Source organism: Amblyomma maculatum, chromosome 2 (assembly GCF_055883805.1).
Source record: "Amblyomma maculatum isolate TAMU_Amacu chromosome 2, ASM5588380v1, whole genome shotgun sequence".
Classification (NCBI taxonomy): Eukaryota; Metazoa; Arthropoda; class Arachnida; order Ixodida; family Ixodidae; genus Amblyomma; species Amblyomma maculatum.
In genome coordinates this window covers 45,170,751-45,192,098 of record NC_139345.1, presented here as the reverse complement: position 1 = coordinate 45,192,098, position 21,348 = coordinate 45,170,751, and the positions used below count along the sequence as shown (strand labels likewise).

The following is a 21,348-nucleotide window of genomic DNA, read 5'->3' as shown; positions in this document are numbered from 1 at the left end:
GCATATATCAAAGTGAAAATAGAACTGTAAAGCTACTCGCAAAATTTTTTGCACACTTGTCTAGACTACTGGAATGGCTTTCAGCAAAACAAAGAACACGAAGTCTTAGCTGCACTGTTCTATATTGTGTACAAATGAAAGTGCAACTCTTATCTCTTTGTACCTGCCCTCAGTGTTAGAGTTGTCTCTTGAAACAAGCGTCTGCGTAAAACGTCCAAGTACTCATAGAATCATCAGGATTTTCACTGCTCAACACAGATACACGCGCGCAGAAAACGATGACATGCGTAAAAAGTGCATTTAGTTAATTAAAACTCCATCCATTATTACATCATCGCTACCTAATCACTACTCATACATACTTTTCATAAGCAGCCATACTAAGCCGTGTTAAGTCATTCTCAATTAAAGGTCCTTCTAATAGCTTCGTGACATTTAAGAAAGTTGTCTTTGAGCAGTAAGAAAGTTGTCTTACTTCTCATTCCCTGCTAATAATGAAGGAAGTTAAGGCTGAGGCTGGAGAACTACCTTGGCTAAGGCATTTGAGTGAAAAATGGCGCAAGTGCTCGCGAGCCATGTGCACTGTGCGGATGGAGATGTGTATTAAGTACATCAAAAGCATGCAGGAAACTAAACGCAAAGAGGCTGAGGCGAACGCAGATTTCTTTAATATATTAATGCACTGCATTACGATCGGTGAAATCATAAAAAAAAATTTAAGATGAAGTCAGTGCTCTTATATGGATATGAAAAGAAACTGAATCATACTAAAAATCATAGTAAAACGATGCTAAATTTCTTCATGTACCTTTTGTACTCGCTTACAACTGAAGCGTACGCGTCGCGCCATAAATAAAAAACACAGACCATGCCCCTGAAACGGAGTACTGAAAAGAACAGCGATATTGATATACAGTCGAACTGCGCTGCAACAAACGCCACTTCAACGAAATTTTCGCTTCACCCGAATATTTTCTCTTCCTCGTCAGCTCGCCATAGAAACAAATGGAACAATTTTCTCGCTACAACGAACCATATTTGGGGCGCGTTTGTGCTAAAATGAAATTATTGCTAAGAGGGGCTTGATTTAAAAATCTGTTTATCAATACATTAAGCACATCGCCACCAATCTGCGCAGTTCCGCAAGTCCGCACTGCTTTCCTTCGCTAAAAACTTTCGCCTGAATGGACATGTATTTGTAGCACCACTATCAGCGAGGGATACATTTCGCGTAATCTGCAGTTTTATCGGTTGCCGTGCCCGGCGACCACATTGCGATGTAGCTGCTCACTAAGTACGAAAAGTGCACAAAAGTGCTCATGTCAAAGCAATTTAAGCAGCTTTATCAATAAATAATGTTTTTCAACTGTGTAATCCAACCTCACAGTGTCATGTTTCTTGCTTATATCGCCACAACAAAGTTTTTGCCTCAACGATATTTATGACGCATCCAGGCCGGTTCTTTGAAGCGAAGTTCAAATCCATTCTCAATGATTTGCATAGCTTAAATGATGTCACAAAGCTGTCTACTGTTCAGCGCCTTTAAATGAAGGTTTGCCATTGAAACATAAATAAAGCAAGAGTAGTTTGTCAACCTCCTATAGACGTATGTACTTCAAAGATAGTATTGCAACTCGCAAATAAGGTATTCACAGGCAACTATCGAAAACTTACGACATCGGGTAATCTAGAGCAAGTGAGTCGACTTCAAATTCACTGGCGACAAACAATAAGAAAAGTTTTCCAGACCTAAATTCAACTTTTCCGGGGCGCTTATTAGCAAACCATATCCCGTAGGAGCACCCGAGCAGACGACGCTCTGGAGCGTGATTCCTCTGAGCAACACCACTTAGCGGCAAATTGTAGACTTATTGTCTAAACGAATAAAAGCGCATTTAAAGGCCACTCTTCCTCTTTCTCTGGCTCTTATGAGCAGCTTGCTCTACTCCAGATTGACCTTGCGAAGGCATTTGATCGTGTCCGACATTCGTTTCTATTTTCTCTTCTCGAGCGTGCAAATGTTGGATCAACTGTACTGAAAGGGGCGCAACTTTGTTACGACAACTGTTCCACTCGCTTGATTGTTTGTGGTCACCTCTCAGAGCCTGTGCTAATTCGATCATCCGTGAAGCGAGGCTGTTCTATGTCACCGCTACTCTTTGCCCTCTACCTAGAGCCACTTTGTTTAATCGTACTGCAAAACCATAGTATCCGTGGTTATGTTGCCTTCAGTAATGAAGTCAAAGTGCTTGCGTGCGCCGACGATTTGGCGCTTTTCTGCATAGACAAACCTAGCATTGACAAAATTATAACCACCATTGAGCAGTTTGGCATTGTATCTGGCGCTTGGGTCGGTTCATGGAGAGCAATGCCGACTAATTATGCTGGAATTAAAGCTCTCGTGTTCCCTCTAAATACCTTGGAGTTCCCCTTCATGCATTTAAGTTTAGTGGGCGTTACTAGAACGAGCGGGTCACGGCACTCCAAAGCTATGCTCAGACTTTTGTTCCGCACCGCCTATCAATTTCTGGACCAGCCCAGGCATGTAACATGTTTCTGGCAACAAAACTTTATTATATTTTACAGGTACTCCATTGCATGAGGAAATACATCCACAGTTTTCACCGAACGTTTGCGACGTTCATATGGTCGTTCAGTTTTGAGCCTATGCGGCGCGATAACTTATTCAGGCCTGTTTCAGCTGGCGGACTAGGTTTGACACATCTCTATGTCAGACAGTTAGTAGCTCGTTCCTTTTTTTTCCGTAATAGCTCCTATCCAATTACCAGAGCATCCCTGCAAACTAACCTTGTGAATCTTCTTCCAAACATAGCGGTCTCTTCCAATTTTACCGATTGGCCCTTATATTTGGTTTTATGAAAGAAGTTTGTGATTTAGTGCATTTTCTGGCAGTTCGCTTCTCTTATGAGTACTTATTCTCTATTTCACGGAAAAATATATACCAAGAATTGATATCTATGTTGTTCCCGCCTCCCTTATATCGTTCCCTCTATTCTAATTGTATGGGGCATGGTGTGTTAAAAAGGGTGCGCAAAATACCGATCTCGCCTTCTACTAAAACGTTTTTCTTTAAACTTCATGCCGAGGTTTCGCCTGGTAAAGTGTGGCTTCAGAGAAAAAATTATTTTCGTTTCTTCTGTTGATTGTCGGTTATGTGATACACCTGAAACCATCGAACACTGTTTTATTGCCTGAAAAGATGCAATATTATTTTGGGACGTTCTGCAAAGAACATTGAAGAAAGACTTTATGTTGAATTGATCCACAGTGTGCGTTACTTGATAACCACCGAAAATGACCACAAACCCTTTGACGACATGATTTTCCTCCTTGGACAACACAGCCTGTGGAAAACGCGTATGTTGGATCGGAATGCTGAGCCTCTAGTCTCCCCCGCTACTCATTTCGGCCAGATGGCACACCAGCTTAGAGACACTTACGAAGATAGTGACTATCAATCGGACTGGCTGCCATTCTTGATGTGTGTTTCCTTGCCACCCTTTTAGTGAAGTTGTGCTAAGTCGTATTCTAGTTGTGTGGTGTTGTGTTGTATGTTTCAATTGGACTTTTCGCCTACAGGCTGATTACTCTGTAAATATCGTATATAGCTCTACGTGAATTTAAAAGCATGTAATAAATACTGTGCTGAAAAGAAAAAAAATACTCTTCCCGTTGCGCAATGGTTTAACACCAGCCACGTCTGCACTGATGCAACTGAAACATATGTTCGACTCCTGTGTTGTAATTGTTTTTCTTTTTTTTCAGTTGCCTTAACCGTAATTATTTCCTGCCATCAGTGAGTCTATGTTACCTTTAGGTTGCGTTCACTGACACATTTCAGTAACAATCGGTATGACAATGGTTACACTAAGCAATCACCTTCACCGTAATTATTTCCTGCCTTTAGTTAGTGCATGTTACCTTTAGGTTGCGTTCAGAGAGACCTTTCAGCAACAATCGCCGTTTAGTTCGCTAAGAGCGCCGTCTGCTCCAGTGCGCCTACGAGATATGGTTTGGCAATACGCTGTCGGGGCAGCCGTCCCGCACCTAGCAACAGTAGTCCTCGTCACGTTTGTTTCTGCTTAATATATTGCGGTATTAAGATTTGGAGTCAGAACTTTTGTCTGCAGGTACAAGTACGCCCCTTTGTAACATACAAAGGTGCGCAAAATCCCACTTGGGAAAGGGTATTTCGGCAGACCGATGTGATCTTCTACTCAAGTCTGTTGCAATGCCAGTCGTTTGCAACCTTTTGGAAGACCTATTTCCTTCCACACGTATCGGAAGGTAAAGACGTGGTTACGGAGGTAAAACGCGCTTCATAATTACTGGTGCAGAGGGCATGTCCTATGCGCGCTCTATTTTTGCGCGCTCTATTTTTGCGCGCTATACGATAGTTTTGTTTTCTAAATTACTTATTTTTAACATGTAACCCCGCCGGGATGGCGCAGTGGTTACGGCGCTCGACTACTGTTCCCAAGGATGCGGGATCGAATCCCGGCCTCGGCGGCCGCTTTTCGGTGGAGGCGAAAAGCAAAGCGCCCGTGTGCTGTGCGATGTCAGTGCACGTTAAAGAACCCCAGGTGGTCGAAATTTCCGGAGTCCTCCACTACGGCGTCTCTCATAGCCTGAGTTGCTTTGGGACGTTAAACCCCACAAACCAACCAACCAACCATTTTTAACATGTAATCCCCGACGAAGTTCCCCTCGTGGATTACGTCATACCAGCGCGAGAACTGGGCTACCAAGCCGGCTCTTCAGCGTAGCGTGCAAGTTTAAGTTTGGGATTGCAGATGGCAGGAACGCTAGACAAGATGAAACTTCTGGAGCCAAGGCGCAGTATCTCACTTTCTCCGAGAAGTGTGCGTTTGGATGATCGCTTCTGTCAAGAGGCGTCCGTGTGCTGTGCGATGTCAGCGCGGGTAAAATTTTTTTTATTTGCTTCACAGGAAGGGAAAGGCGTAGTATGTGTCACACGCTATGTGGACACCTCAATCGCACCGTAAGGGGAGCCTACTACGTTAAAGATCCCCAGGTGATCGAAATTCTCCGTAGCCCTCCACTACGGCTCCCTTTCTCTTACCACTTTCTCTTTCACTCCCACCTTCCTCTCTTCCCTTACGGCTCGGTTGAGGTGTCCACAGGAAACGAGTGAGACCGTTACCGCTTACCCTTCCAGTTACCAGTTACCCTTCCAATAAATCAATCAATCAATCGCTCTGTTCGCGTGGCGTTCCTTGGCGCGCGTTCAAGATTAAGATTGCAGATAAAGGGAACGCTCCTGAAGCGCTATGAGAAGGGTAGGCCAAAATATGGCTGAGTTGTCTCCTCCCTTTGAGGGCGCGAAGGCGCGCGCATTGAGGCACCCTAACAGGTGGTGTCTCCCATCGGTGACGCTTCTCTATTCTCTTCGGTAAGTAGGGAAGGGGAGGCTGCGCTGTTCAAGGCTCGTGGATCTCCCGCTTGTGCTCCCTTATGCCAGTGTGCGTTTGAGACTTGTACTCGACTCCTGGCTGTGTCGTGGTTGTGCTGCCGTGTGCCAATGCGCCTTCGTGCGTCCTCTTGTCCTCCCTCGTGCCGCGCGCGTTCTCGCCTCGTGTTCATCTCGTGGCTGTGCCGTGCTTGTGTCATTGTGCCATCGTGCGTTTTGCTCAAACTGTGACTACATGTGTACTACCTTCTGTGTTCCGTTCTCAGTGACTGTCGTGATTGTGCTCACTCGAGCCACTGTTTGCTTTCGAAATCTCCTAGGCTTAACTACAGCTAAACCACTGTGATTTGGTTTTGGTTTGTGGGGTTTAACGTTCCAAAGCGACTCAGGCTATGGTGAGACGCCGAAGTAGAGGACTCCGGAAATTTCGACCACCTGGGGTTCTTTAACGTGCACTGACAACGCACAGCACACGGGCGCCTTGCTTTTCGTCTCCATCGAAAAGCGGCCGCCGAGGCCGAGATTCGATCCCGCGCCCTTGGGAACAGTAGTCGAGCGCCGGAACCACTGCGCCACCCCGACGGGGTTAAACTACTGTGAATGTTTCTTTTGTTTATTCACCACTGGGGTGTTTCCGCGTATCTTTCTTGTGATCGCACAGTGCACTGGGTCTACGCTTGTTTACTGACACTAATAACTACCTCCATCTGAAGAATTTCGAGCGCCTCCTTCTTACAGACCGCATTTAAAATAAAGCTCGGTGAGGGCATGCGCATAGCCTTACTGGTTTTGTAATCTGTTTTCGCAGTGCACCACCGTGTTTCCACTCACAGGCAGAAAAATGTGTGAAGTCAGAACTGAGAGAGTGCGCTCGCAAGGAAAAAAGTCACAAGTAGGGCGCGTATTTGGAACGAACGTTTTAAGGGTATAAAAATTACAGCGTTTTTGCTCCAATAGCCTGCACAAATTTGGTCGGGGCGGCTTCTGAGGCAGCATATGTTTGTAGTCATTGAAGAAAGACATAGACTAGCTAAATAAGGCGGAAGCTAGCGCACGCACGTTTCGGCAATCTTCCGTGTACTCAATGCGCACAATGTGGGACACGTTTTTATGGAAATTGAGTATATGACATAACACGACCTGCTAACTGAAGCCAAGAAACAAATATGATCGAAATATGATCCGAATTCAAGACTGTTTTCTTGCATCAGGCTTAATTGTAAGCCAGTTAGAATTACGGAAGAAATTGCACACGTGGTGGCACCAAGTGGGAGTTGCGAAACTATGGCTCAGTTTTCCTGGAGTTGAAGCTGCTCGCGCGAGTATACCTTGCCTTTCCGGATAGGTTATATGGCACAGATAAAGCAAGATTAAAGTGACATTGCAAAGATAGCAATTCCTGGTTGAAACAAAGGCGCGCCGTTAACAGACGCGTGCGTTAATTTATTTTACGCAGCGAGTTAAGCTAGCGTCTACATAAGCACGTAACTACACATGATTAGTGAAAACCAAACTAGGCAAATTACTCGAGTACCCGTACTAACAGGGACGAGTGGCGCCTAACGACATTAATAAACTTTTTCTTTCATTCTCCTTCATGAAGCTCACAGCACTTGCGTCTATGCGGGTCAAATTTGTCCTTATTAGCTAAGGAACTCCTGTTACGCGCATACCTTTAAATAGTCTAGTAATAATCAATGCTCGGTCGGGACATGGCTAGCGCATTGGCAACCACCAATTAACTACGACATTCGGGGTGCGATCGAAGCTAACATTGAGTTACACTAGTAGCTTTGAGTCGTCAGAACCGGCAAAATTTGGTTTTACTCCCAGTCTAGTAAGAAATAGAGCTTAGAACAAGGTTCAAAACGATAGTTAAGGTTTATTATTCTTTAGGATAATTTAGGGTGAATGATTTAGCGGTAAAATTTGCTTTCAGCTTTTGCTGCTTTCTAGCAGTAGGACCGGTTTGCACTCGCGAAACATAATTTAGGAGAATTAAAGTCACTGCATCGTCATTTTTATAATTTTACTCAAAAAACTACAGCGCAAAATTAACTTCTACAGATGCCTGAGTGCCGTCTCTTGTGTAACCCATTTTCCCAGGGTTCTGACTTAGGCAGAAAACTAATGCCTTTGGGATGTCCTCAACTTTACATGAGCTCTGCATAGGAATTTTATCTCGTTCTTCAACGTTTAGCTTGAAGCCTAGGTGCGTCTTTCTGCTTGGACCTACCAACGGAGTCATAAGTATTGAAAATGAGCTTGCTGCATTATACCGCTTGATCTTTCTTGGCTTCTCTAAATGTTCATTTAATTAAATAGATAGCTGTCTAGAAAATAAATACAATGAGTAATCCAAGCATAATTTCCTACTTCTGAAGTTACCGAACGCTCACCGTCACCGGTGATCAAATGATGTCTCAAGTGTCCTCTAAACTCGAAAGCAACGCAACAGCCAACCTTCCAAGCAGGATCTTCAGGTGCGCAGATATATCCCCACAAAGTATACATCGGTCGCGATAATTCAAAGCTGAAGCTGCTTACGTTTCTCATCCATTTTACTCGTAATTCTACAGAACAACTCTAAAAAGTTACAGAATATTAGTAACGCGAAATGTTGGCTACTTACACTTTGCCCCACAAGCAAAACTTCTTTTCTTTCAAGGGAATGAGGTCGGCGAATTGTTAAACCCTATTTATGTTGTCGCAGTTGGCGTAGGAATCATATGAAGACGTGCCTGATGCTCGTTCCGCCAACAACCCCACATCACGGTATAACAAACCTTAACAAATCACTAAAACTCTCGTTGTCGGCTGCATTCCTTCAAAATAATGAAGCAGTCAATCATAGTGAAGTATAATCTAGTGCGTAATATTTAGGCATTCTCTTTTTCTGACCTATAGTTCTGCTCGATAAGAAAATATATTTCATTCCTGTTTTAAAAATAATAAAATATTTTTGTGTCGAAGCTGCCGTCCTATATCGACTACCAGTGTAGTACCTCCAAAGTTAAAAGAAGACGTATTCTACTCGAGCATTATTTAATATTAAGTTCAGCAATATTCTTTTATCATAGCATGTTTGCCTAATATGACTGTGTTGCGACGTCGAACTAGACGTAATTAATGATCTCATTTCCTCTGATTTTGTTAGCACACATCTGCCGCCTTAGCTGACTTCGAAAATTGCATATTTAGGGTTAAATAGACTACTTTTTTTACAAGCTTTTACACCTAAACTTTTGATCTCAAGTTCATAAATTGCCCCATTCCTTCCTGTTTAATCCGTTTAACAGGTATTCCCCTACGTTAAATCCCATGTTACATGTCGTTTTCCGGTCACAACGTACTGTCATTAGACCTTAACGTCATTTGTTGTTTTACTATTTGAATAAACCTCATGTCAAATAACATATTTTCTGACCAACAAGAAAGCGGTGCTTGTCTTGTTGTATTCTTCTTTGTTCCACGTAACAATACTGTTTCTACTATGACGAGCTGCATACGCAATTTCGTAATAAATTGTTAGCATTTACCGACTAATAAAGTGCATTCATGGGGGTTCGCCAGGGAAGCCGGCAAATGGGAGACATTAACGAGTCGTGTCTTAAAATTAAATGTGGACTTAAACGAGTAATAATTTTCATACGCAAAAGTTTCTTTTTCTAGCAAGGCAACGTCAGTGACAAATTTAACTTCATATATTATTTATGCACTCAGCTTCAGCCCTCATTTGACTTTAATTATCAAAATTATTCTCTAAAGTAACGTTGGAAGCTAGATGTTTGCATTTACTCAACTGACGCCTTAGCTCAAAACATCGACTCCATCCCAGCGCATAATGTGTCTTCAACGATGCTATATAGGGATCAAATATATATGAAATGGAAAGAGATTGCTCTAACAGCAATGTAGAAACCGTAGGGCAGGGCCCAACAGCCGGCAACCACCGAGTCTTCATGTGACCCCTGCAACATAGAAACTAAACGGCAATGAAGGTTATGGTTTGACTGTAGTTTAGCTAATGTTACGTTCGACTTAATATCATAATTTTTTTTCATCAATTGTTTTTTTTTTTTTTATAAACAATAAGACGAATATTATTTTTCTTGTAAGAAGTTCCTGTAGTGAAATTGCAACAAAAACTGCTTGGAACAACTTGCTGGGTTTTATCATACGCAGACTATCCTCGACAAGTGAACGCTGATAACGGTGCTAATTGAGGCATTTGACATTTGAACCTGCTCAAGACAAACATACATGCACACATTCAACTCCCATCCTCGGGCGCCCGCCGGTGTGCCGAGATTTATTTTACCGACGTCTTATCTTAAACCTCCACGCGCAGAATCTTTCTTTGTCCAACTAAGGCTAGCATGCATGCAGTCGTTGCTGATTAACAATAACTTCCTCGCGAAGCAGGCCCTCTGCCGACGCCAGGCGCGCTAACACGCTGTTGCTTGCATTCTGCTTTACGCTGGCGCAGCCCTGACGCGCGCCGGCCCTCAATCTTGACCGCATAGCTAAGTGGATTCTCGGAGACAAAGACAGATCGAGCCGGCGGCGACCCGGCATACTTTATCGCCTTTTTGTTTTCCTCATCTCTTTCGCCGCTCACAGATTGTGCAGCGCGACAAAGAGCAGAACAAAGTCGAGGCGACCGACCGCGCCACCATTTCTGGAGGCGGGCCGATGTCGCCTCCGCCGACGTATATATTGGATTCCTGAGAGAGCGTCATTGTCTGCGTTGTTCAACCACTGCTCATCTTGTCTCGGCGGGCTTAACTCATCAGCGCCCGACGCATTCGCTTCTACAGGGCTCCTACTTTTCTCTGCAAAGCTCTTGCGGTGCCTAATTAAATACCTTGTTTAAAATTACAAGGTTTTAAGGTTAAATGTTTTGGGGTCAGACCTTACGCTGCAACGCAGCTATAGAATAGTCCGAGCAGACTCGTTGTTCAATAGCAGTTAGGTTAAAAGATGCCAAGGCAGGAAAAAAAAGCAGCATAATTTGATATTTTCTTTTCTGTTGTTACAGACAAATCAGCATACAAAAATCGTAAAATTGATTTTTCTCATCACGAGTTGCTTAGTTTGAACAAATTTATTTTCTCTAAAGAACACCGAAGTCCGCCTGAGTTACTCTCTTTGCTGTTCATTCCTCCCCTCTACTCGTTTACATTTAGACTTTGTCGGCAAGTGGAGGCGTCTGCGACGAATACCTAGTGTTCTATGGACTGCTAACAAATAGATTATTCGTTATAGTTATTATTAAGCTTGGGTCGGCCTTTGAAGTTAACGCAGCGAAGTCCTGATGCTGCCTTATAATGCATGAACTCTCCTGACCGTCATATGCAGGAATGTGCGTATAGTTGCTATATTTGCTTAAGCACATCATTAATTTACAAAGAAATTCCCTTTGATGCATGTCCTCAAGTTCTATTTGTCTGCGTTGCCTTGGGAAATTTACTTGATATTTTGCCCGGATATTTGCCAAATTTGATTACAACAACTATATACTGCGTATGGCATCGACCAGCCGTACTCATGCATATTCGAGAATGACCTTCAATGATATATATTCTCAAATGATTTGGGATATTAAACGTCACAAGATATAATAATAATGAATAATTTCAATGTTTTTAGCGTTTAAAGTCCCAAAGCTCCAAACAGAATACGAGAAAGGCCGTAATGAAGGATACGGGAATAATCGGAAAGGTCGCTATAATATGCAAGCTAAATGTATTCAATAAATTATTGAAGAGCTAAATAAAGCGTTCTCAAAAGAGGTGATGAAGGGATTCACTTTTTAAAACTCATTCTCGTGATTGACACGTTAAACATATAATCCATATATAGTTTAACCTCTAAACATATCATGAAACTTATAGTTCACGATTAGCCGTTGCTCATAAATTCGTTTTCTGTTATTGATGGCAGCAAAGAAAAACATTTACAAAGATTTAAAACAACAGAGGTTTTCTATTGACAATTGAATTACATCAAAAGTAACGCATTGTCGATAGAAAGTCACCGACATAAAGTGCAAAAAAAAAAAAAAAAAAAGGCACTCGAACGTTGTGCATAAATGTATTAACATACTATCCAAGAGTGAGCTGCGGACAGTAATAACTTCAAAAAAAAAAAAAATCTCTATGGTGAGAACAAAATAAAAACAAAAGAACCGTCCGATCTCACGGGAAAGTTCGAAACTAAGAGCTTTCTGTTAGATTTACAGTAGTGCGAGAATGTTTTTTTTTTTTTTTTTTTTTTTTTTGCAAGAAAGCGCGCTTAAAAAATATAAGAAAACAAGAGCACCGAATTTAACACAGTGAGAGTGGCTCGCGCTTGTACTTCATTTCTTGCACGGTAACTGCCTGCAAATGTAAAGAATGAGTTTCGTATATATATATATATATATATATATATAGTAACCGAATAAGCAGGCTGATTTCGTTAGTTACATTTTGGTTAAAATTACAGGCTCATGGCTCCTGGTCGGATTTGCGCAACTTATCCCGCTCTGAAGAGTCTCCATATTTTTCGAGCTTCTGAAATTTCTTTCTCTACCAAAATGCACATCGTGTGTATTGCCGACTAGTTCTTTCGCGCCCCTGAAAGATTGAATAGTAGTAGTGGAAACTCAATTGATATAATAATAAGATATCCGAAGTGTTTGATTAAAGCACTAAAAAAGCAGCCAGGGATGCCGATTATCATCGTATTATGCTCCAATTGAGTGCCATGCACGGAGTGTTACGGCCTCCCAGCTGCATTAATACGATTATTATATAGGAGACAACGGAATCGCAACATGACACTGTGATTCTCAGTAAACAGCACTCTATCCGTGCCATTCCAAGTAAGTGATCGGACAGGCTGTGTGTAGATCTCCGTCTGAGGTGTGCGTATCTGCTCTGTCAGCACACGATAAAAGTGTTCTCCCGTATGCGCTTTGTTTTCACGCTTGACGTTCTATGCCGGCTTTGTGAAAAAATTTGCTCTATGCTTGCACTGCTGCTTTAGAGCTGGGTTTTTCACGATGTACATGTCAAGCCCCCTTCCGCCCTCTTTTTTTTTTCTTCTGAGCAAAAACCGCGTGCTACACGAAGTGAAAAGTAAAACAAAAAACCACCGTCGAGCAAACCTTCGGCAACGATGCGCTTCGCTTTTATTGTATTCATAGCACTGTAATTGCGCACCTCGCTCTTGTTTTCTCCTTGTACGTGTACTCGTCGCAGCTTCCTGTCACTTTTTTCTTTAGGTACAGTTTCTGTTGTGATTAATCGCTTTGACGCTAGGCTGCTGTCTCGAGGGTCGCAGACCGCATCTCGGCGCATTTTGATTTGGGCGACATTTATATTGACCAGACCTATATCAAGAGGTTACTGCACTTGAAGGAGTTCCGGAAGTCGAAATTACAGTTTCGACGTTTTCTCTACGTCGAAGCACTGGTTTTCAGGTGGATGTCAGCTGACCTGGGCCCGTATTCTGAGTTTGCGTCGTTATCGAAGTGTCGCTATCTCACGTGACTTCGAGTCATCTGATTGGTCGAAGCGCCGGAACTGGGTGTTGCCACTATGGAATTGAGGTGGTGCCAACATCAAGTTTCGGTGTTTCTACCAATCAGGTGACTCAGAGTCACGTGTAATAGCGACATTTCGATAACGACGGGAACTTGGAATACGGGCCCTGAGAAGTTTTGAAGAGACCACCAAACCTTGGCACCGTACGAATCACCCAGGTTTCGGCGGTGTAGTGTCACGTGTCAACAGTTTCTGGAACAGCTTCTCAAGTGGGTTTATAGAGGCAGGGGTGCGTTACCAAATTGACCGATGACTGGACGCATCTGTGTCGGTTGAACGACAGGCAGCGGCATCATCCTATTCGCGTTTTTGAAAGGACGTCTCGTAGCCTCTTCAAGCTCTCACGGAAAGCGCCCGCGCGAAGATTAAGCCGCATGTGATGGGCACGGTGTGCGACATTGTACAAGGACCAGACTTCCTTACGAGGCTGTCATCGCGTTTTTGATGAAACAGGAGGAATGTGTTTCGTGGACGTCTCTGGTGCACGATTCATGAAGGATGTGCTCGGCAATAAGGCGGCGTAAGTAGGAATTACATTAATAACTAAATTAATCAAGCAAAAACCTCGAGTGAGTGGACGCTTTAAAAGAGAGACGGATTGCCCAGTTTCAGAGCTTTATTTTTTTCTTCTTACCATATAACTAAATCTCTGTTGAGTTTTCTATAATAATCAGCCCGTCTCTGTTTCGGCGACTATTGTTTGATGCCCGAGGTCCTGCAAATTCACGCTTGACTGTGTTTGCTAAAGGAGCAGACTTAATGTAACGAGGGTTTTTTCGTGAGCGCCTGGATGGTGATGCTAGTACGGTAGTGATAATACACAGCAGTTGCTGCTTTAGTGTCAAAGTTAAGGTATTTACCTCAAGGCGGCTCCCTAACAATTGTTCATCAGGAGCCGTCCAACACGGCGTTGCCCGGCACGCTACGTGCAGCCTACCGTTTACGCGGCTCGAGTCAGTGCTCGTGTACTAAGGGCCCACCGGCGTGCTTCCTTTCGTTACCGCAAGTAAAGCAAATTTCTATTATTTCATAATCACTGCTTCGAATAATGGCGGTCGCAGCGATACTTCACCTGCCTAGTTTGGTTTCCTGTTACTTGCGCAGAGTCTCTATTGCTAACGCACAAGCTCGTAGGTGAATGTGTCATCTGAGACAATTTCTAGACCTAAGCTATAAGCTACCGTGCCTTTAGACACCCGCGCAACAACTTCAGACCTGGAAAAAAAAAAAGAAAAGAGGAGAAATGCCCCGCGATTAGTCTAATCGGCGCGCAGTGATGGCGTCAGGTATCTGCTAATCTGGCCTGTACCTTTACTTGTGGAAATGATTGTAGCTTTATGCCGCAGAGCACGCTATATCTATAAAAAAAAAAAAAAAACAATGTTTCCTTGCATCCGCCATGTCCTGGAGAATACGGGAGCAAAGGGCGCTAGCAGCACGACCAACGCCGTAGAATTCTGCCGCTAAAGAGTACGGACTGCCATCCGCAGGCAAAATTTTAGCCCCGCCTCCCTGTGCACGGTTTGGTCATCTGTAAAGAAAATGTGATGCTTGATGATAGTGAGTCGCAACGCCCTTCCGGCAGTAATGGCGCGGTGTCAGTAAAGGCAGCGGTAGTGAAAGTGCAGGCGACTCCTGTCCCGCAAAGATTAAAAAACAAGAGTTGCTCCCTTTCTCGCAAAAAAAGCTAGGCATGCAAGAGGTTTATTGTAGGCAATTTGGCGAAGGCAGCGAAAGCAGGAACTTGTAGCTATCATCACAGCAGATCGCACTGCGCGTTTCGCTGCCACTCTCTTGCCTTGTGCATTTCATGTTGCCTCCTCCATAAAATACATTCCGTACGCAATGGATAGAAACACATCGCTATCGCATAGTTCTTTTAAGAGGTGTGTTAAAGGGCAGGCAGTTTGACTAACTTACGTGGCTCACCACCAATGTTTGGGAGATTAACCCCCAAATGTTAACTTCGCGCAATTCGAAAGATAAAAGTTGAAAAGTGACAACTGGCTAGACGACCAAACATAGTTGGTCTATCGCCAATGTTTGGGTAGCTCAACCTCTTAATTAAGTCCAAAAGTCCATAAATACGGAACGACAGCCGAATCTCAGACGCTTTCACATGATACTGTGTCGGTTGGTGCAGCTAGACTGTCTGTTACTTTTTTCTCCATACATTCTCGATACATTCTCAATATCGACTGTTATTATTAGTCGAAATGTGTGCAGGAGGTAATACATGGTTTCAGAGAAGAGCCTCTTAATGGCAGGCGCAAAACATATAGCTTATGAGGCTTACACCATGCTACTGAATAAATCTGACGCAGAAGTCACCGCATCGAAAATAACACACGAAAGAAAAAAATATTTGCACTGCTTCTGAGAGGTATCGTTTTGTGACCTCTCCTATCTATGATTAGTTTGTTTTTGTCTACTGATGAAGATAATCCTCATTGCTTTTAAAAAGGCTGCTCAATGAGTTTGCATGTAATGAGTGCGCAAGTATTTTTTACACATGCGAAAGCGTAGAATATCGACACTTGTTATTCGCTGATTATCGCCATTATTCGCTGATGATCTATTCTCGCCATTTTAAAATAATTGGCGCAATATTCAATAATTGACAACTGAAATGTCCTCAGTCTCAAGAGCTACTTTTCTGGAGAAAAAGTATCCAGGCGTTCAAAATAGTTCAAGCGAGGTTGCGCTGTTTTCCGAATAAATTGAACCTTTTTTCACTCCTGCGTTTTGTATTAAACTGCATTAGCCTGCTCTTTTCTTAGCACCCTCTTTTTACAACCCAGAAGGCCGTCACTGATAACCGAAATTCGGTGTTTCAGTGTGAAAGACTCCACAGCGATTAAGCCTCACTGCATGCTCTGTGTGGTAAGTTTCTTGGGTCAGGTTCAATGTCGGATACAAAGTATAGGAGAAGAGTTCGAATGGAAGCCTCATCTTGCGTTCGAGTAAGCACAATGGCCACGACCAATAATGGCAGCTTTCCGTCTTGAATACCGTAGTTCCCACCGTTTTTCCGAGATTCCGTCACTTTGTTGCTATGCTTTCCGGATAACAGAAGGATAACGGAGCACAAAAGCACAGTGTAAAGTACAAGTAACTAGCATGGCAATAATTGCCGGAAAAAGACTCCCCGTGTTACGCGAAAGGAGAAAGTGAGCGCTCACAGCCAAGTAATGTATTGCACTTTGCAAACAAAGGGCACGTGAACTAGGGAAGAGAAGGAAGAACGAGGTGGTGAAAGAAAGAACATGTACAACACGAGTCGACACGCACACACACATACAAAAAAAAAAAAACCGTTCCCACGGGGGAAGAAGAGCCAACGTAGGGAGATGGAAAGGTCTGCCGTTCCTGCCCCTCGAAACTGCACGATCGGCAAGTGACTCGAGACTAGAATAGGGAAGAAAGAACCGAGAAGGGAAGGGGGGGGGGGGGGGAGGAAGAGGAAAGGAGCGGATGCGGAGCATTTGGCGCTAAGAGCGACACCTGGACCCCCCGGTCTTTGGGCCGGCAAAAAGAAGCCGGTCGCGCGCCTGGCTGCTCGCGCGTGGCTTACTCGCTCGCGGCCAAAAGAGGAGATCGTGCTTGGAATTCATTTATTCACAGCCGTCGCCGCGGCACTCATGCGATCGATGCTTGCGGCAAGATCAAGGAGGAGAGCACGCGGAGGACAACTGGCCGGCCGAGTAGCGGAGGTGCATGCTGGACGCAGCGACTGCTGGGCGGGAAATTGTTATTACGATCATAGCCCTTCTATTCTTGCGCGGCCGTCCAGCCGGGAAGACTGGCTGGTCGGTGTATGAGGGAGTAAAGAGGTCTCTACATAGCTCGCACGCTACGGTGGCGGTAGCGGTATAAGAACACTCTTTGCAGCAGCTTGGGGGCTCTCGTTACTCAAGCTGCGCTATCTGGTCGACTCATAAAGGGTTTTCGTGTGCTTGAGCAACGCGGTGTTCACAACCTTGTGCCGTGCCAAGCCGAGTGCACTTCAGACAGCGTGGCGAGTGCGCAATACACATCTCCTGCACTTGCGCGCCTCAGAGATAACCTGAAATGACCACACATTTGAAATATGCATCTTGCGAAACTATATCTCGGGTAAAAGTGCGCCCTGCGGACCTCTGCAAGGGTCACCGTTGCTATTTCTTATCCGAGAAGCAATCGACGGAGAAAACTGCTCCGTGCGCTATGGTGTAATAGCGAGCATGAACACGTGCAACCCGACCGCGTTATCTCAAGTACGAGTGGTCGTGGATCTAGGCGGAGCTATGGAAAGTATTTGCATTGTTCTGGGTGTCGAAATTACAAGGCGATCAAGGTTTTTATAACTATACAGGACTAAGTCAAACTGTTTCCGTCATAGCACGACCTTTCTCAAGAGAAAATTTCTGAATATGGTCGTGCTACGACCGAAATGTCGAAATAAATATGTTTCAAGTTTTTCAATGTGTCTCTTTGAACCTACTACTTTTAAACCAGTTGCCTTGAAAACGTTTGATATCGCTAATATATATATATATATATATATATATATATATATATATATATATATATATATATATATATATATATATTATGTGGAGCATGGAACTGAATTCTAAAATGAGTACTTTTATGGGATATTACTCTGGTTACCTGCGTTCGAAGACAAACAAACAATCTGTATTATTTTGCATTAGTGATATTGCTTTCACTTTCAGCTGCAGCAGATTGCACATGTTTTTTATTTTACCGCAGCCAGCCCTCTCTGTATAAAGTAATGCCGCGGTTAAGTCATCAGCTTGTTTTTGCTGTTTTCAATTCGTGATGAATAAAAACAGGCAAATTGGGGTAAGTAAAGATGAAACATTGCCATCAATATTGTGCTACCAACATAAGAACGGCAGCAACGGGGACATTAGATTTTCTGGGCCGGTTATTTATTTCCACAATACAATGTTCTAAAACTACGAACAAGAAGCAAAGTGGTGAAAGAAGCTTTCGATAAACACCTAAAAGGGCATTCGAATTTCAGGCAGCATAGCTGACTTGGCGGCGTGCGAGAAAGCTTATGCCTGTAGTGCTCTTTAGGCTTATCGACATGTAGTCGTTCATGTCTTCCATTATAACGTACACAAATGCAGGACTTGAAAGTATACGGTTTTGTATATATATTCTTTTCGCTATCATTTTTGAATATATGATATTTTATGTTCGTGCAGGCTTTTTATTGAAAGCTTATAAAATAAATTTTCATTTCAGTCTGTGCACCGATTAAGTCCCACACCGTCTTTAAAGAATCGAAAAGAACAAATACTAAAACATACGAAAATAGAAAATACTGTTATAGACGAGGGTGAAGTCGTTCATTTTGGAGGTGTCTTCATAAAAAACGTTTTAAAGAATTCCGGTGCGAAGGAAGGACAAATTTACCACCCTTCCACCTTTCCTAACCAGCGACGTCGGAGCAGTGAGCGTTGTCAAGCGAAGCAAGAAGGCAAACGGCCCATCTAAGGGCGAACGGAGAACGAGGCCACAGAGCTGCACAATGCGCGTGACCCAGCAGTCAGAGTCGCGTCGAACATCCTCGTCTCTCTCCTTGCCTCCGCGCCCTGGGCGGCCTTTCGTCCAAAGAGCGCCGCGGCGCGGCGAGCACAAAAGAGCAAGACGAGCGATTCATCTTGCGCTTTGAAAGAACGTCAAACAACAGACCGCCGAGGCCCATTTATGAACGCGCGCGAGCCACCGCCGCCGTTCGTCCGAGCGCCAATATCGGAGCAATGCTCCGCAACAGCGATCGTCTGTGACCATCGCCCACTTCCCCTTCGTCCCTCATCTCTTCTCATTCTCCTCTTCAAGTCTGCGCAAAGCGCGCCAGCCTCCACTTTCGCCCCCCATCTTCCCACTCGCGCCGCTCCCCTCCCTTGCCTTCCCTCATTCCCTATTTTCCCTCACCCGACCGCGCGCTCATTTTGATTCTGAGACGCGCGCGCCGCACTCTGTACAGAAGGCAGCACAGTGCCGGGGTAAAAGACAGCCCAGCCAGTGGCGGCGGCGACGACGATTTTGCGGCCCGACATTTCCGGTGAGAGGAGCCCCGATCGCTGCCGTCACAATGACGATTCCCGAGCCATCTCAATATTTCAAAGACGGAGCCCCCCTGTGTACCCCGCGCCGGGCAGCTTTTGTGCGCCTAATGAAAAAGAGCCCATCCAACCTCTTCTCGTCATCCTCCTCTTTTCTCCACCAACTGGAAGGACTGGTACGAGGCGGGTGGCGACGCAGAGATGAGAGCGAGCGCCTGGCTAGCGCCATCGACTGCTCGATGGTCAGCGCCGTACGCCCTATGATGACGTCTCGCGAATCAGCCATGATGTTTGTGGCTACAGAATCATACTGGGGCAAGATGATGTAAACCAAAGAAAGCGAAAAGGGGGATCTTCAGAGAACCGAACGAACTGCCCTTCTTGAAACCAGAGAATGCGTTTGCGTTTGATGACTTTTCGTTCCTAAATCTTCACCATGGGTGCCTCTATGAATCAGAATGAAGCCGAACTCTGACGTGTGAAGACTATACAATGAACGTACGACGAGTGCTGCCTTTGCGAAAGACGTACAGCGCACGAAAATGCTACTGCGTGTGGAAATCGCATTTTCATAAAAAAAAAAAAAAACACGACATGAAATGTGCTCAAGGATGCGGTTGGATGCAGAAGATAAACAAGGGCTAAATGTTTATAATATAAAAAGAAGTGAATATAAAAAGACAACAACAACAGTCATGGTTCAGGAAGCGTTGACATAAGGGACGTAGTGTTGGCGGCTTCATAAATATCGGAGTGATATCGCCATCCATCAAGTCTTTCGTTGATATCCCTCAGTATACCTAGAAAGTGAAATTGATTGATTTTACTGTGTTGGCATATAAGTCTCCTGAATTGACACACAGTATCGCATGTAGCTCTATCTTCACGCCTAAAATCTACTTTGATATTGAAACATGACGTCCTCAGTATATTTTCTTGTCTGACAAAAAATAAAACAAACTTGCGTGCTCGTGTTCTGCCACTAGCACAGTCAAAATATCAGTGCACTGTAAGTATAAATTTCATTCAGAAGCGGTGTCATGCGAAAACACAATATCAGTGATCGAAACAGGGTAAGCAAACAAATATATATGCTTCTGAAACAGCTTTGTAGAAGAGCGTGCAAAAATGACAAACCACCTTTTTATTCATTTATCAAATATGTTTGGTTGGCTGGCGGGGTGTAACGTCCAAAAGCGACTCAGGCTAATGAGACACGTCGTAACGGAGGACTGGAAATTTCGATCGTCTGGGATTCTTTATCGTGCTCTGACATCACACAGCACACGGGCGCCTTGCGTTGATCGCCTCCATCGAAAAGCGGCCGCCGACCACGGGATTCAATTCCGCATCCTTGGGCATATTAGTCGAGCTCCCTAACCACTGCGCCACCCTGGCGGGGCCAAAGGTGTTGCTTGTGCGTGTTGAAGCTAGTGCTGTACCTCCAACCCGAGGTGAAAGATGATGTTTAAATTAAACTAGATATTTTACTAGGGAAACTTAAACCACCTGAGATGCTCCTGAACGCAGGTGCGGATATATGGAGAGGGAAAGAAATGCAGGTAAAAAAAAAAGAATCATAAAAAAAAATGAAGCGCGCAGATTTTCGAGGCCCGTGAGCCTAGGAGCCCACGTGCTGTGCGATGTCAGTGCCCATTAAAAAACCCCAGGGGTCAAAATTTCCAGAGCCTTACACTACGGCGCCTGTCATAGCCTGAGTCGTTATGGAACATAAAACCCCACAAATAAAACCAAACCAAATCTAGTTGGCTAGGCTCTGTAAATAGAAAGCAAAGCGTTCGAAGGATGTAGTGCGGTCTGAAATTCAAGAAGTTCGTTCATATTCTATTGCATCTTCGTTTTCCACTGAAAACCTGCTTGAATGAACCTTCACACTGGGGATTTTTATAAAACCGGATTTTCTCTTTCGGCTAAACTTCTTCTGATGACATATACTACTATAAGCGGTACTTTACGAAGTGAGTGAGTGAGTGAAAAACTTTATTAAGTATATTTAAGGGAGGGGGATGTGTAGGTGGGGTCCCTAGTCCGGGACTCCAGCGGCTGCCGCTGCTATACGAAAGTTGACAATTTACTATAGGTGCCTGGTGGCACATTTACATAGTAGCGTGTGTAGGCATAGGCGCATTAATTTCTATTTGACACTAATCGTAAAAATGTATAATTCGTAACGTATGTTATGCATGAGACTCTACAGTAT

General features: G+C 44.1%; 1 long non-coding RNA gene across 4 annotated transcripts in view; it reads right to left on the bottom strand.

The window, feature by feature from the left end:
- LOC146198548 (uncharacterized) overlaps positions 1-21,348 on the bottom strand; it is a 407,190-nt gene that overhangs the window by 268,684 nt on the left and 117,158 nt on the right. The window contains exon 5 of one of the 4 annotated variants that reach the window (XR_014705001.1): positions 19,774-19,927. The exons of the other annotated variants lie outside the window; for them this stretch is intronic. This is a non-coding gene — a long non-coding RNA (uncharacterized LOC146198548). Of the gene's footprint in view, positions 1-19,773; positions 19,928-21,348 lie in introns of those variants that run through there. 4 annotated transcript variants of the gene reach the window in all.